The sequence below is a fragment of the Bufo gargarizans genome, chromosome 8 (genome assembly GCF_014858855.1).
Source record: "Bufo gargarizans isolate SCDJY-AF-19 chromosome 8, ASM1485885v1, whole genome shotgun sequence".
Classification (NCBI taxonomy): Eukaryota; Metazoa; Chordata; class Amphibia; order Anura; family Bufonidae; genus Bufo; species Bufo gargarizans.
The window spans coordinates 145,216,313-145,230,332 of NC_058087.1; positions in this window are offsets into that span (position 1 = coordinate 145,216,313).

Genomic DNA, 14,020 nt, shown 5'->3' on the forward strand with positions numbered 1-14,020 from the left:
GAGGAAAGCTGAGCGAGCAGCTGTCACAGCAGACACAGAGAGCCAACAGAGGTACATTTATCTCTTTGATCCGTTAACCGGCGCATGCTCATAAGCTACTGCGATGCCGTGCCAGCAATGGGCATCGCAGTGCGCATGCCCCGGCCAAGGAAGTCGGCGCGCAGGTGCAGAATCTAGGAAGCCTCTTCAAACAGCTAATCAGTGGGGTGCAGGAGGTCAGATCTCCGCCAATCAGATATTGATGACCTATTCTGAGGATACACCAGTAGTGCCCAATCGATTTCACCTGGCGGCTTTGTCAATGGTCCACCATCTGTGTTTCTCTTGTTTATTAAAAACTTTAGTGCCCACCTATATAGAGAAATACACCAATCACACATGGTAAAAACATATAAAACTGTTACCATCAATATTCATTTGTGCAGGCACCACCAATTATGGCTTCTGAGCAGAAGATCGTGCTGTCGGAACAGCGATCTGCTGCTTAGAAGCCATGATTCTGTATAAGGAGAAGGGATCGCCACCGTCCTCATACAGTAAAGGAGATTGCTGCATGTAAAAGCGCAGTCTTCTTCATTGAACGAGCAGATGACTGTCGGCCCGCTCAGTCAGCCCATCTAAATCCACCTTAAAGGGGTTGTCCAGGTTCAGAGCTGAACCTGGACATACCTCCATTTTCACCCAGGCAGCCCCCCTGACATGAGCATCGGAGCAGGTCATGCTCCGATGCTCTCCTTTGCCCTGCGCTAAATTGCACAGGGCAAAGGCATTTTTCTGAGTTCCGGTGACGTACCGGGGCTCTCTATGGGGCTGACAGGAACCCCGGTGACGTCACCGGCACTGATGGGCGGGATTTGGCTCTGCCCTAGCCAGTAAAACGGCTAGGGCAGAGCTAAAGCCCGCCCCTCAGAGCCGGTGACGTCACCGAACACACTGCTGGGCGGAAGTTACCGCCCGGCAGTGTGTTATTGAAAACAAAAGAGCCCGTGCCCTGCGCGATCTAGCGCAGGGCACTGGAGCGCATCGGAGCATGAGATGCTCCGATGCTAGGCTCAGGGGGGCTGCCGGGGTGAAAATAAGGGTATGTCCGGGTTCAGCTCTGAACCCGGACAACCCCTTTAAACTGTGCTGCTTTTCCAGGTAATGTAGAGATGCTAATGGAATTAATGTTTGCTACAAAAGGTATGTCTCCAGACCACCCAATGCTGCTGCATATATCAATAGACCAGAAGATATACTTTAAAACCAGTCTTGTCATAATTCTGGTTTTGTAATAAATAACTTATGATCGGGGAACTTCAGCTCTGCTTTGGTCTCAAGCACCAGGATTTTCGGCCTTAGGAAACCTACCGAATTACATATTGGTTTAAAGGATTAATATTTCATATTCGTGTTTGGTATGCCGGGGTCATAAAAATAAATTTAATAAGTTGTTCCTTGCTGCTCTAAACCTACCCACACCCTCTAAGTACCTCTTTGCTGTGTTACTATTAAAGGCCAGGGTGTTCCTTTGAGTGCTGTGCGTCTGTAACTGGGGTGTTCAGTTGACCATATTGGCAGACGGTGGCAGCATGTGTGTAACCATGTTTAGGGTTCACTTCACTCCTTGGTAGCCTACTGCGTTAGGCGAGGGTGGAAGCGGAGTTCCCCCTTTACGGTAACAGCCAAGGTGCAGTTATTGCCAGAGTGCCCCTTGTGGCCTGTCGTGTTGCATGTCTGTGTGATTGTAACAGTGTACATTAGCAAAATGAGCAGACAAACTGCAAAACATACGGCCCTTCCTGATATTCCCAATATGTTCATCGATACATGTTTTAATTCGCGGCCAGTGCCACTTCCATATTAGAGGCCTCATTGACGGTCCAACACATACACCACATTGATTCTGTCTCATGAAATTAACTCCTTGATGTCATACAATTTCCCAGCAATCCTATTCCATATACATTATGTTGGTTATAATGTTTGGCACATTTTGCATTTTTTACATGGAAAAAACCCATAATACCTGCATCATTTTTTAAAACATTCCAATATTTTAATAGAATCTTTTTAATCCTCCCCTATCACGAGAATAATTTGTAACCAATGATGGGTAGAAAATACTCCCACGTTTTCTTTCTCCATCAATAATTTCTCCTGTTCCAGATGTCTAATATCGGCATGTGCTTTATCCACTATTTTCCTAGATTAACTCAGTTCCTAATCTGTAGCATCAGATTGTTTTGAATATTTTTAATCCAAGGGTTAGAGTGGAAAAATGTGTTACTGATGTACCTTTTTCTGTCTGTTTCTTTCAAATATCTTTTTGTACACAATATATAATATATCTAGAATAAGTCAGCTCTCTAGACATGAACTGTAACTCTAGAATATTATTAAAAGCAATTTTATAAGACCCCATAAAACAAATTGATAAAAAGAAGAGATTACAATACTCCAATACACATAACCACTTAAAAGGGGTATGCCATGACTGATGTAAAAAAATGAAAATCATAATTTAAACAAGCGGCTGTTGTGTGCCGCTGTTCCCCTGCTTACCGCCGTGGTCCCAGGCGCTGTGTTCAGCAGTGATCTGCAGCCAGTGCTTCCCATTCACCGCTGCAGTCCTGGGCTCTGTCTGAGTAGGTACTGTTGTTCTGGGATCCGCTCCACAGTTTCCTCTCAGCCCTGGCCACAGCATGCTTGCTGCTTGTTTCCTGCAGCACTTCCTTAAGGGTCGGTGCGTGTCACTTCCTGGGCTTTATGGGTTAGGTCATGTGACCTCACTGACCAATCCTAGCCCTCCTGCACATATATAAGTGGCTCAGCCCCCTTCCTAGATGCTTCAGTGTCAAGGTCCTTGTGTCCTGCTAAGGTTCCTGATTTCCACTGGTGTTCCTGTGCACCTGACTCGTACCTGTATTCCTGGACTCTGCTACCTGTTAGATCCCTGACTGCTTGCCTTGACTCCCCGGATTGCCTGACCTGTACCTGTGCTGCCTGCCCTGACCTATTGCCTGTCTGACTTCGCCTCTGTTTAATCCTTCGGTCCTGCACTGTTGCTCCTGGTTATGACTCAGCCTGCTGACAATGTCTGTACCTCTGGTGCCTTTCTCAGGTACCTCCTGGTTCGCCTGGACCAGCTGCCTTGTGTGCCTATCCTCAAGAGGTAGCGACCTGGTGTTCCCCTCGGGAAAGTCTATCCCCACCATCAGGGGTACTGTGAAGATCGAGGGGTTCACTTAGACAACGCCCTTAGAGGAGGTAGGACATGTGGCACAGTGGGTTCTCATCCACTGGTTCGTGATAGTACGCTGAAGCCATGGACCGCGCTGGTCATCCCAAGCCTTTCGTTCAGGAATTGTTACATGAAGTGAGGCGTCGGAGCGAAAGTAATGATGCTGTTCATGCAAAATATTTATTCTCGTCTAGATGCCATCTCTTCTCCAGCTACTGCAGGGTCGCCAGCCGATGCTACCACTGCAATACCCACACCGGTGAATCTGCATTTGTGTGCCACTGGTGTGCAACTCCCTCTCAAATCCCGCTATGGTGGAGATCCAAAAACCTGTCGTGGATTCCTCAACCAGTGCCTGATACACTTTGAGTTGCATGGGCAGAAGTTTCCCACTGAGCAGTCCAAAGGTTGCCTTCATTGTGTCCCTGCTGTTTGATGAGGCTCTTGCTTGGGCAAATCCTATTTGGGAATATGGAGGTCCAGAGACCACTAATCCGCTGTTTTTCCTGGCTACCTTCCGGCTAGTCTTTGAAGAGCCCGGCCGCACGTCCACTGCTGCATCTACGATAGGGGTCAGTATGCCATCCAGTTTCGTACCCTGGCTTCCGAACTTGCATGAAACAATGAGGCTCAACTGGTGGTGTTCTGAGAGGGCCTTTCTAACCGGATTAAGGATGAATTAGCTGGTCGCGACTGTCCGTCTACTCTGAATGACCTGATCACCTAGTGTCCACCCCATGCAAATAGAGCGCCTTCGATTGTCTGACCAGGAACATTTACGCCGCAAGGCAGAGAACCTATGTCTGTATTGTGGAGGCAAGGCCCACTTTGTGCGTAAATGTCCACAGAAGCCGGGGAACACCAATGTCTAGGATCAGTTGGAGAGGTGGTCCTAGGCAAGGAGAAGTCCTCTCCGAAACTTTCTGTTCCATTGACTCTCTCACAAGGGAGTCACACTGTCTGTGCCTGCATTCTTGGACTCTGGGTTAGCCGGTAACTTCATTCAGCAAGCTCTGGTCCTATCGGTACCGGCTCCCTACCATCCATCTAGAAAGGCCTCTGTCTGTGGCTTCCGTAAATGGACTGCCACTTCCTAAACCTGTGCTTTCTGTTACTATACTCCTTAAGTTTCAAATCGGGGTTCTGCATTCAGAGATGATCTCCTTCTATGTGCTGCCAGCGTCTGTGAATCCGGTTATTCTTGGTCTTCCCTGGCTGCATCAGCACACTCTATTTGTGCACTGGCACTCCGGTCAGATTCTGCGTTGGGTATCATCCCGTCAGTCCACCTGCTTATCAGAGGTCCAACCTGCTTCCTCACCTACTGTACCTGTAGACCTGCCTAGACTTCCGCAGCAGTAGGCCAGTTTTGCAGATGCCTTCAGTAAGAAAGAGCCCGAGACCCTACCTCCTCATCGTCCATATGACCATGCGATTAACCTTCTGCCTGGTGCCACTCCTCCTCAGTGGTCGAGTCTACCCACTCTCACTTACCGAGACCCAAGCGATGTCTGATTACATCAAGGAGAATCTCGAGAGGGGGTTTATCTGGAAATCTACTTCACCAGCCAGTGCCAGGTTCTTCTTTGTGCAGAAAAAAAATGGATCCTTACGGCCCTGTATCGACTATCGAGGTCTGAATAAGGTCATAGTCAAGAACAGATACCCTCTTCCGCTAATCTCTGAACTCTTTGACAGGATCCAGGGAGCTAAAGTTTTCACAAAATTTGACCTGCACAGCATATGCAACCTTATCCGCATTCGAAATGTCTGCGTGATAGTTTACCTGGACGATATACTGATCTATTTTCCAGATTTGACCACTCACCAGAAGCATGTACAGTTAGTTTCACAGCGGTTGAGAGAGAATCGACTTTATGCCAAACTCGAGAAATGTATCTTTGAAAAATCCACTGTACCGTTCCTCGGATACATCATCTCAGATGCCGGGTTGCAGATGGATCCTGAGAAATTGAATGCAGTAATGGACTGGCTCCGCCCACAGGGTCTTCATGCTATACAGCGCTTCCTTGGATTTTCTAATTTCTATTGTCAGTTCATCCTGAATTTTTCATCTCTTACATCTCCGCTCTTACTAAGAAAGGGGTGAATGCCAGAGTCTGGACTCCTGAGGCTTAAGCCGCCTTCGTTCAATTAAAAAGGTCCTTTGCTTCTGCAACTTTTCTGCGTCATCCCGATGTCTCCTGCCAATTCTTTTTAGAAGAAGGAGCCGGTGCTGTTTTACTACAGAAAGGTTCCAAGGGCAAGATGTTTACATGTGGATTTTTCTCCAAGCTCTTCTCCCCTGCTGAGAGGAATTACTGTATAGGAGACAGAGAGCTTCTGGCCATAAAACTTGCTTTGGAGGAGTGGCGTTATCTATTGGAGGGGGCCCAGCTTCCAGTGATAATCTTCACCGACCACAAGGACCTTACACATCTGCAGACGGCCCAGCGTCTGAACCCTCGCCAAGCCAGATGGGCACTCTTCTCCTGTTTTTATTTTGCCTGGCCGAGAAGAACATCAAGGAGGATGCTCTGTCATTTGACTTCTCCGATCAGCAGGAGGAGCGCCAGTACATTGTAGATCCTTCTCGCTTGATCACAGTGGCTCCTGTCCTGGTAAAAGTCAGCCCTCCCGGGAAGACATTCGTGCCGTCTGCCAAGAGAAAAGGTATTCTAGCTTGGGGGCACAACTCCAAACTGGCTGGTCACCCTGGGATCCGCAAGATCACAGAACTTTTGTCTTGCCACTACTGGTGGCCCACACTGTCTAAGGATGTGCGTGATAATGTGTCTATTCTGAGCACATACTGTGCAGGCAGAGTCTCCAGGACCAAACCACCCGGGCTGTTGTTGCCTCTTCCTGGTCCTGATACTCCATGGCAACACATTGCTATGAACTTTGTTACAGATCTGCCCTCTTCTGCCAGATGAACAGCTATCTGGGTGGTCGTGGACCGGTTCTCCAAGATGGCGCACTTCGTTCCTTTGGCTGGACTGTCCTCGGCTGCTGAACTTGCTAAACTGTTCGTGAAACACATATTCCGCTTGCATGGTCTACCTTGGCATATTGTTTCCAATTGCAGAGTCCAGTTTACCTCTAAGCTCTGGAAAGCTCTTTGCCAGCTGCTCGAAATCAAGTTATCATTCCCAGACCAATTCTCCTATAAGGACCACTATAGTGAGTCTACTGGATCCTCTCCATTCTTTGTTGTCCTCGTACTCCTCTCCCTGTTCAAACATCTTCTGGGGTACCAGCTGCGGATTCCTCTTTTACGGATTTTTTTAAGATTTGGTGTGACACCAAGGACTGTATTAACAAAGTTGTGACTCGCATGAAAACAAATGCAGACAAGAGAAGAAGAAAACCGCCTCAGTTCTCTTTAGGAGATAAGGTATGGCTCTCCTCTAAAAATATCCGCTTAAGGGTTCCCAGTTTCAAGTTTGCTCCTAGGTTCTTGGGACCCTATGAAGTACTGAGGAGGATCAACGAAGTGACATATAAGTTATGTCTGCCTCTCTCTCTGCGTATTCCTAATGCCTTTCATGTGTCGCTTCTCGACGGCTCCTTCTACTCCAACTCCGGTATCTGGAGATTCTGACGAGATATTTGAGGTCAAAGACATTCTGGACATCAAGAAGCTTGGCAAGAAGACCTACTATCTTGTGGACTGAAAGGGCTTTGGCCCTGAGGAGAGATCTTGGGAACCAAAAAGAGGGGGCGTAAGGGGGGGTGGTACTGTAACAGCGGCTGCTGTGCGCTGCTGTTCCCCTGCTTACCGACACGGTCCCGGGCGCCGTGTTCAGTGGTGATCTGCTGCCAGTGTTTCCTTTCAGCCCTGGCCACAGCATGCTTGCTGCTTGTTTCCTGCAGCATTTCCTTAAGGGCCGGTACGCGTCACTTCCTGTGTTTTATAGGTTTGATCATGTGACCTTGCTGACCAATCCTAGCCCTCCTGCACATATATAAGTGGCTCAGCCCCCTTCCCAGATGTCTCAGTGTCAAGGTCCTTGTGTCCTGCTAAGGTTCCTGATATCTGCTTGTGTTCCTGACTCGTACTTGTATTCCTGGACTCTGCTACCTGTTTGATCTCTGCCTGCTTGCCTTGAATCTCCTGTTGCCGATCCGGATTGCCTGATCTATACCTGTGCTGCCTGCCCTGATCTGCTGCCTGTTTGACTTTGTCTCTGCCTAATCCTTTGGTCCTGCCTGGACAAGCTGCCTCATATGCCAATTCTCTTCAAGAGGTAGTGTTGGAACTGATAAAATTGACATCAAAGATGTTCCTTGATATCTTGAACTGAATCAGCCCGGGTCTGCTTGATATGCAAATGAGGACCATCAAAGGGTTCTTGGGGCAGGACACTGATGAAAGGAAGATCTGCCAGGACTGTCACATCCTGGGGAAATCCCGACCCCCTGCTGGTATTTACTGCCCACACCTGTGTCAGCAAGGACATATATGCTGGGATGGGGGCAGGAGTACAACTTTCTTCCTGTGTAATTACCTGCACTAACCTAACTCACAAGTAAGAGCAATGGTGACCTTGGTGACCTCTGGGACAAGACAAGTCTTCCTGGACTCTACAATCAAGGAGAGGAGTGTTCTGAGTACAGAAGAAAAGCCCATGGCATGTGTGACTGAGAGAGAGAATGGTGTAGATAGCTCAAGGATCCTGACCCCCACTAATCCCCTCTCCCATTCCCTTAATTGTATTTAGAATGTAGATATAGCCCTATTTGTAAATAAATCCAACACTGAGTTAAGATACAGTTGTTCTTCAGTAATTTAAGGCACCAGCAAAACAGAGCACATTCTACATTTGGCACCCCAGAAAGAGTGTGGAAATTCCTAAATCCACATAGAACCTATAAGACGGAATTGCTCTAATTCAAATTGCTGAAAGAACAGACCAGACCTGTTGCACAGATTCCGTGGTGAAGTCAGCTGGATCTTGGACTTCGTAGAAGGATTGAAAGTGTGGTGAGTTATTCATTGGATATGCAAAAGTTCTAATTGTTTGTTGTCCTTGAGTGTATGTGGAGTTGTAATAGTGGATAAAGTATTGAATGCTGTATGTTAATAAGGGTTTAAGCAGAGGAAAGTGTGGATTCTCTGTAGAGGAACAATTTGTGTTTGTTTGTAATCTTGACTTGAGTTCAGACTGAGTGTGTGCATATATGTAAAGAAATTGTGGGAACACTGAAAAGTTTGGTTCTTTGTCTTGGTCATTGTGAGTGTGTATTGGCAGTACAATAGCTTTTATATTAATAGTTGTATATTGTGTTGAGTGTACATTGGCAAAATGGAACTGGCCTCTAGTTTTCTCAAGAAATGTGCATCTGCCAAGTATCATTCCTGTGCAGATGAACCTCTTAATAGTCAAGTTAGTGCGTTGTTGTCTCAGTGTCAGCAACATAATGACGAGCTGCAGAGTAGACCGCTTACAAAAAAAGGTAACAAGGAGAAATTGGCTAACGAAATTGCGGTATTGCTCAGAATCACAGAAATTTCTGAGCAAATGGGGGAGCAATGGAGAGCAGAAAGGAGTCAACTTGGAGAGCAGATAGAGAAAGTTGGAGATAATCTTAGGAGCATTGCAACTGCCTCCAGTGTTGAAATGAATGACTTGAGGGCTACAGTGTGCAATTTATCTGAAAGAAATTGTGAGCTCCAAGAACAATTGGAACAATGCAATGCAAACTTTGATATGAAGAGTAGGCTTGTTGGTTCATTGCAACAAAAATTATCTCATATGGAGGAATTGGTAATGTCTTTGGAGAGGAAATTGGAAGATGCAAACTCCCAGCTACTTAGAAAGGAGCAATGGATATTATCCCTCGATGGACAGAACAAAAAGTGTCCATCAGCCAATATCTGTATTGTCACTGATGTGAATACATCCAATGAGGTGGCATTAACAAATGCTCCTGGATATATAGGGGAGGGCACTAGTGTACTCACAATTAATGAAAAACTTACATTGTATACACTGGAGTCACCCGTGTGCCTGTCTAATAAATTTGTGGCTATTGTACAGAAATACACTTTGAGCGATAAAGATGCATGCTCTCTTCTAAAGGCTTGGGTACCAGCACCTCTAGCAGCCCAGGTATCTGCATATGAGAATGATAACTTAGATGCAGAGGGAAGGATGAAAGAACTGCAGCGCGTGTTAACGAGTCGTGATGATAGAGGGATAAATGCGTTACAAAGAATGAGATTTAGAAGAGGAGATGACCCTATATTGTTCTGTAACCAATATCTTTCACTGTACAAACGTGTTTATAACTGTCCTGGTATGTCTGCTGATGATCCGAGCTTCATATACTCAATGGCCAATATCTGTTATGTGAACTATCCTAATAGGATTGCCCTCAGAAATGCCAATTCATACCAGAGCTTTATTAATACACTTAGAGACTGGTGTGAAGAATCCAGTGATGGGTATATATCAGATGCAGATATATCAGTAGTGAGCAGAGGTACAAGAAGGAAGAAATTCATCAGGTGTTACAAATGTCACAGACCAGGGCACATTCAGAGATTTTGTAGAACCCCCGATATTTCCAGCCTGATACTGGATGATGAAAGTATATCCACCCAGGACAAGGAAAGCATACCACAGGAGCCTGATGTAATGGATAAAAGCCTTGGGGAGTCAGGAAATGCTGAGGGGCAAAAGGAGGAGATTTCAGCTAACAATGGCCCCAGCCCTCCGAATAGCCAACAGCCATGGAGGACGAGCATACCAATGTTTGCACCCTGGGCTAATCTTCCATTTTGGCTGGTATGCAGTTGGTCCCAAATAGCATTACCATTTTTCATAACAAATATGGCAAACTTTGTGAGCAATGCCTGCTTAGTTTAGGAAGAATATCGGGAGTTATATTCTAGCCGTACAGATAACAGGACAAGGCTTAGAGAATAAGGATTTGACTATAATGATAATTGTGTGTAATAATTGTCTTTGTGTTTCTTTTTCAGGAGCCACTAAAGGCAGCTTAGTCAAGCTGGCTAAACACTAATGTTTTTGTTTTGTTCACAGGTTTTAGGTGGAGTGGTCCTGACTAAATTTAGTTAAGCATTAGTTAGATCAATTTAAAAAGGTCTTCATAGTCACCACGTGGTATCATGAGCTCAATAATTAGTAATTGTTTGCAAACAATTAAATAACAGTCAGGCATTTGTTGGTTAAAACAGTCATGTATACTGTACCTTTGTGATGTGAATGTATTTTTTTGTCGTCGTCGTCCCCCCCCCCCTCCCATGACCTTTTGTGTTTTAGGTGTAAATAGCATTTGCTCTTTCAATGGACCTCATAGGAAGATGTCTTTGTTCACACATCAGAACAAAAGTTGAGTTGGGAGATGGTGTTAGTATCTGTCTGTCTGTCTGTGTGCGATGTGTTAAGGGCCAGCAGAATTTTTGATTTTTTTTTTATATATGTGATTTTTTTTTTTCTACCTGTGCATTTGTTTTCCTTGTTAACATTTTTAAATTAACATTTTTTTTAAAAGTATTTTATATTTTTATTTTATATATACAGACCTACTGCTTGGGTAGGCACTAAAATTCAAAGTTGTTTACCAGATTGGTCATTTTCTAGTTAGTATGGTACCAGTGTAGTATGGTACCAGTGTAATATGGTACCAAATGGGGGAATGTGTTTCAAAGAATTATAGTTACACTAAGAAGCCATGTTTTTTTTGTTTGTTTGTTTTTATTTTGTTTTTGTGTGGTTTACAAACCCCCCCCAGCTAGGATGGATTTAGATTACCGTCTGGTCTGAACCTAGGCATATTAGTGAAGTTAAATGTAGGTGTAGAAAGGTATTGACTGCTAAGAATAATGATACTGCTCTTGATTTTTATTTCCAGGATCCATAATGAGGCGAAATTACATATCCAAATTTGGGACCCTGGAGAAGTAGCAGCAGCCCAATATTGTGGTGGCAATTGGACTACATTCGTAGCGTTCATCTTGCACATTTTATTGATAGATCTTAGACCCTGCTTAGCAAAAAAAGAGTGACTGGGATTTTTTTGCGAGGTGTGGCAGATTATTTGAAACAAGATGACAGTGCCCCATTTAAATGTGCATGGACATCAGCTAGAAGTCTGCATGGGGGAAGGCCTGCCATGGACAATAGAAGAACACATGTGGTTGTTTTGCATAAATTCACCATATTGCTGAGTTCTTTTTTTTTTTTTCTTGTGTCCTCTTACTTGCACCATTAAATCAGTGAGTGGAAAATGAAGGAAGCAGAAGTTGCTATCAATATATAAGCCATACTGAAGTTCTAAAAACGAATTGTCTGTAGTCTGATATGGCCATGTCTATTCAATCTTCAGGCACATCTTTGAGCCTTTGAATAGCTAGATAATAGGTCCCTTGCAGCACCTATTATACAGGGGTAAGAAGGTAGAATGACCAACATGAAAAATTATTCAGCCTTCTGGAAATTGTTAATGTGTATGCCAGACATTTGTAGCATGTGGTTGGTGATTAATTTACTCAAATAGTGTACTCGATTATCATGAATGAGTCCTGAATTTTCACATGTCTAGTTTAAAATCATGCAGAGTATGGCATTATGGGTAACAGTCCAAGGTTTCACTTTATGCTTATTGGCCAATATAGAGCACAATGTACATTAGAATCACCTGTATTAGACATATATACATCTACCATGTATCTTTGATTGTTTATTTTTATTTTATGAGATCTTGTGAGAAGTAGAATTCAGCTGGACTGGACTTTTGCAATGCACAGACTGTCATATATTGCTAAAGTGGGCTTGCCCATATTCCAGTTATATAAGGCAGCTGATGAGCAAGACTAGTTGGTAGTGAAATGACAATCTGGTTAAGGGATCGAGTCAATTAGCATGGTGTAATGTTATATACTGTATGTGATATCAATGTAGGATAGGTAGATTTTCCTGTGATTATAATGAGGGATATTGGTGACTTGTTATTTATTTATTAATATCCATAATGAATAGTGTGTGACTTTTGAATGAATGGGTTCCTGTTCTGTCTATGCCTGCCCATGTTGGCGAAGAAACTGTTTCCGAAGAAAGGCCGCAATGCCGGAAAGTTCGCAGGACTGGAGTTATGCAGATATCAAGTTCCTATGGTTCTTTTTTTGATTGTGTGTGCCAATAGGCACAAGACCAGGGAATGTTGGAACTGATAAAATTGACATCAAAGATGTTCCTGTCATGGTCTTACCTTCTTGCCGTTCTCCTTCGTTTGACATGTGCTGGCGGCCATCTTGGTTTCTGGGTTTCTTGTAGCCTCCCACCCTGCGGCTTCTCCTTCCCACTGGGAGGAGCTGGATGCCTAGCTCATATATATAGGAGGTCTGTGGCTTCAGTTCCTTGCTTGGTCCTCCTGTGTTCACATGCTTCTAAGACTGCTGCTGCTTCTGGTTCCTGATCCTGGCCTCGTCTGACTACCCCGCTGGTTCCTGATCCTGGCTTCGTCTGACTACCCCGCTGGTTCCTGATCCTGGCTTCGTCTGACTACCCTGCTGGTTCCTGATCCAGGCTTCGTCTGACTACCCCTCTGGTTCCTGACCTCTGGCTACGCAAGACCCTGCTTCGGTTTAGCCATCCGTTTGGACTTTTGCTTACAGCTTGATTTTCAATAAAGCCCTCTTATTTCCACTTATCTCTTGTTGTACGTCTGGTTCATGGTTCCATGACATTAGGACCAAGCCATGAATTCTGACGGTACAGGGCCATCCTCGCTACCTACGCTGGTTGCCAGACTTGATCAGCAGGATCACCTGTTGGGTCGGTTCGCTGTGGCGTTGCAAACCCTGCTTGAACGCACGGCTCATTTCGCTTCCGTTGCCGATGGGTTGGTTGTCGCTCCTGGGCCCGCTCCTACTGCCGCTCCGGTTGTTGCGCCAGAGTCTACCCTGACACCTGTTGCTGCGCCTGCGGTGTCTCGGGGTATGACCGGTTCTGCCCCCCTTCCACAGCGCTTTGGGGGAGAGCCAACTCAGTGCCGAGGTTTCCTTAACCAGGTGGGCATTTATTTCGAGTTGCTGCCACATGCCTTTCCTACTGAGAGATCAAAGGTGGGCTTCTTGATCTCGCTGCTCTCGGACAAGGCCTTGGCCTGGGCCAGCCCTTTATGGGAGAACAACAATCCGGTGGTTGCCGAGTTTTCCGGTTTTGTTGCTTCTCTTCGGAAGGTATTCGATGTGCCGGCTCGTGCTGCCTCTGCTGCGAAGCTCCTTATGTCCATCAGACAGGGTTCACGATCCGTAGCTGAATACGCCATTGAGTTTCGTACCCTGGCAGCAGAGGTGGGCTGGAATAATGAGGCTCTGGTTGCTGCTTTCTCTCATGGTCTCTCGGATGCCTTGAAGGATGAGGTTGCAGCTAAGGACCTACCAGTGGAGCTCGAGTCTCTTATTTCTTTCCTGATTTTGATTGACACCAGACTCAGGGAGAGACCTTCCTTTAAGGAGAGCCTGCGGAGGTCTTCTAACAGATTGGCGCCTACGTTTGCTGTCCCACCCGTGCCTCCCTCTCCTCCCACGCCTCCTGGGGATGACTTGTCTGGGGGTGAACCCATGCAGCTGGGGTTTGCTCGCCTGTCCGAGGGGGAGAGGGTACTCCGGAGACGCGAGGGCCGATGCATGTACTGTGGTCTCGGTGGGCATTTTCGGTTGGCATGTCCGAACCGTCCGGGAAACGCTCGCACCTGAGATCCTGTCGGGGGCAGATCTTGGGTGGAGTCTCCTCGTCCCCGGTTTCCCGTGTTGACAAACCA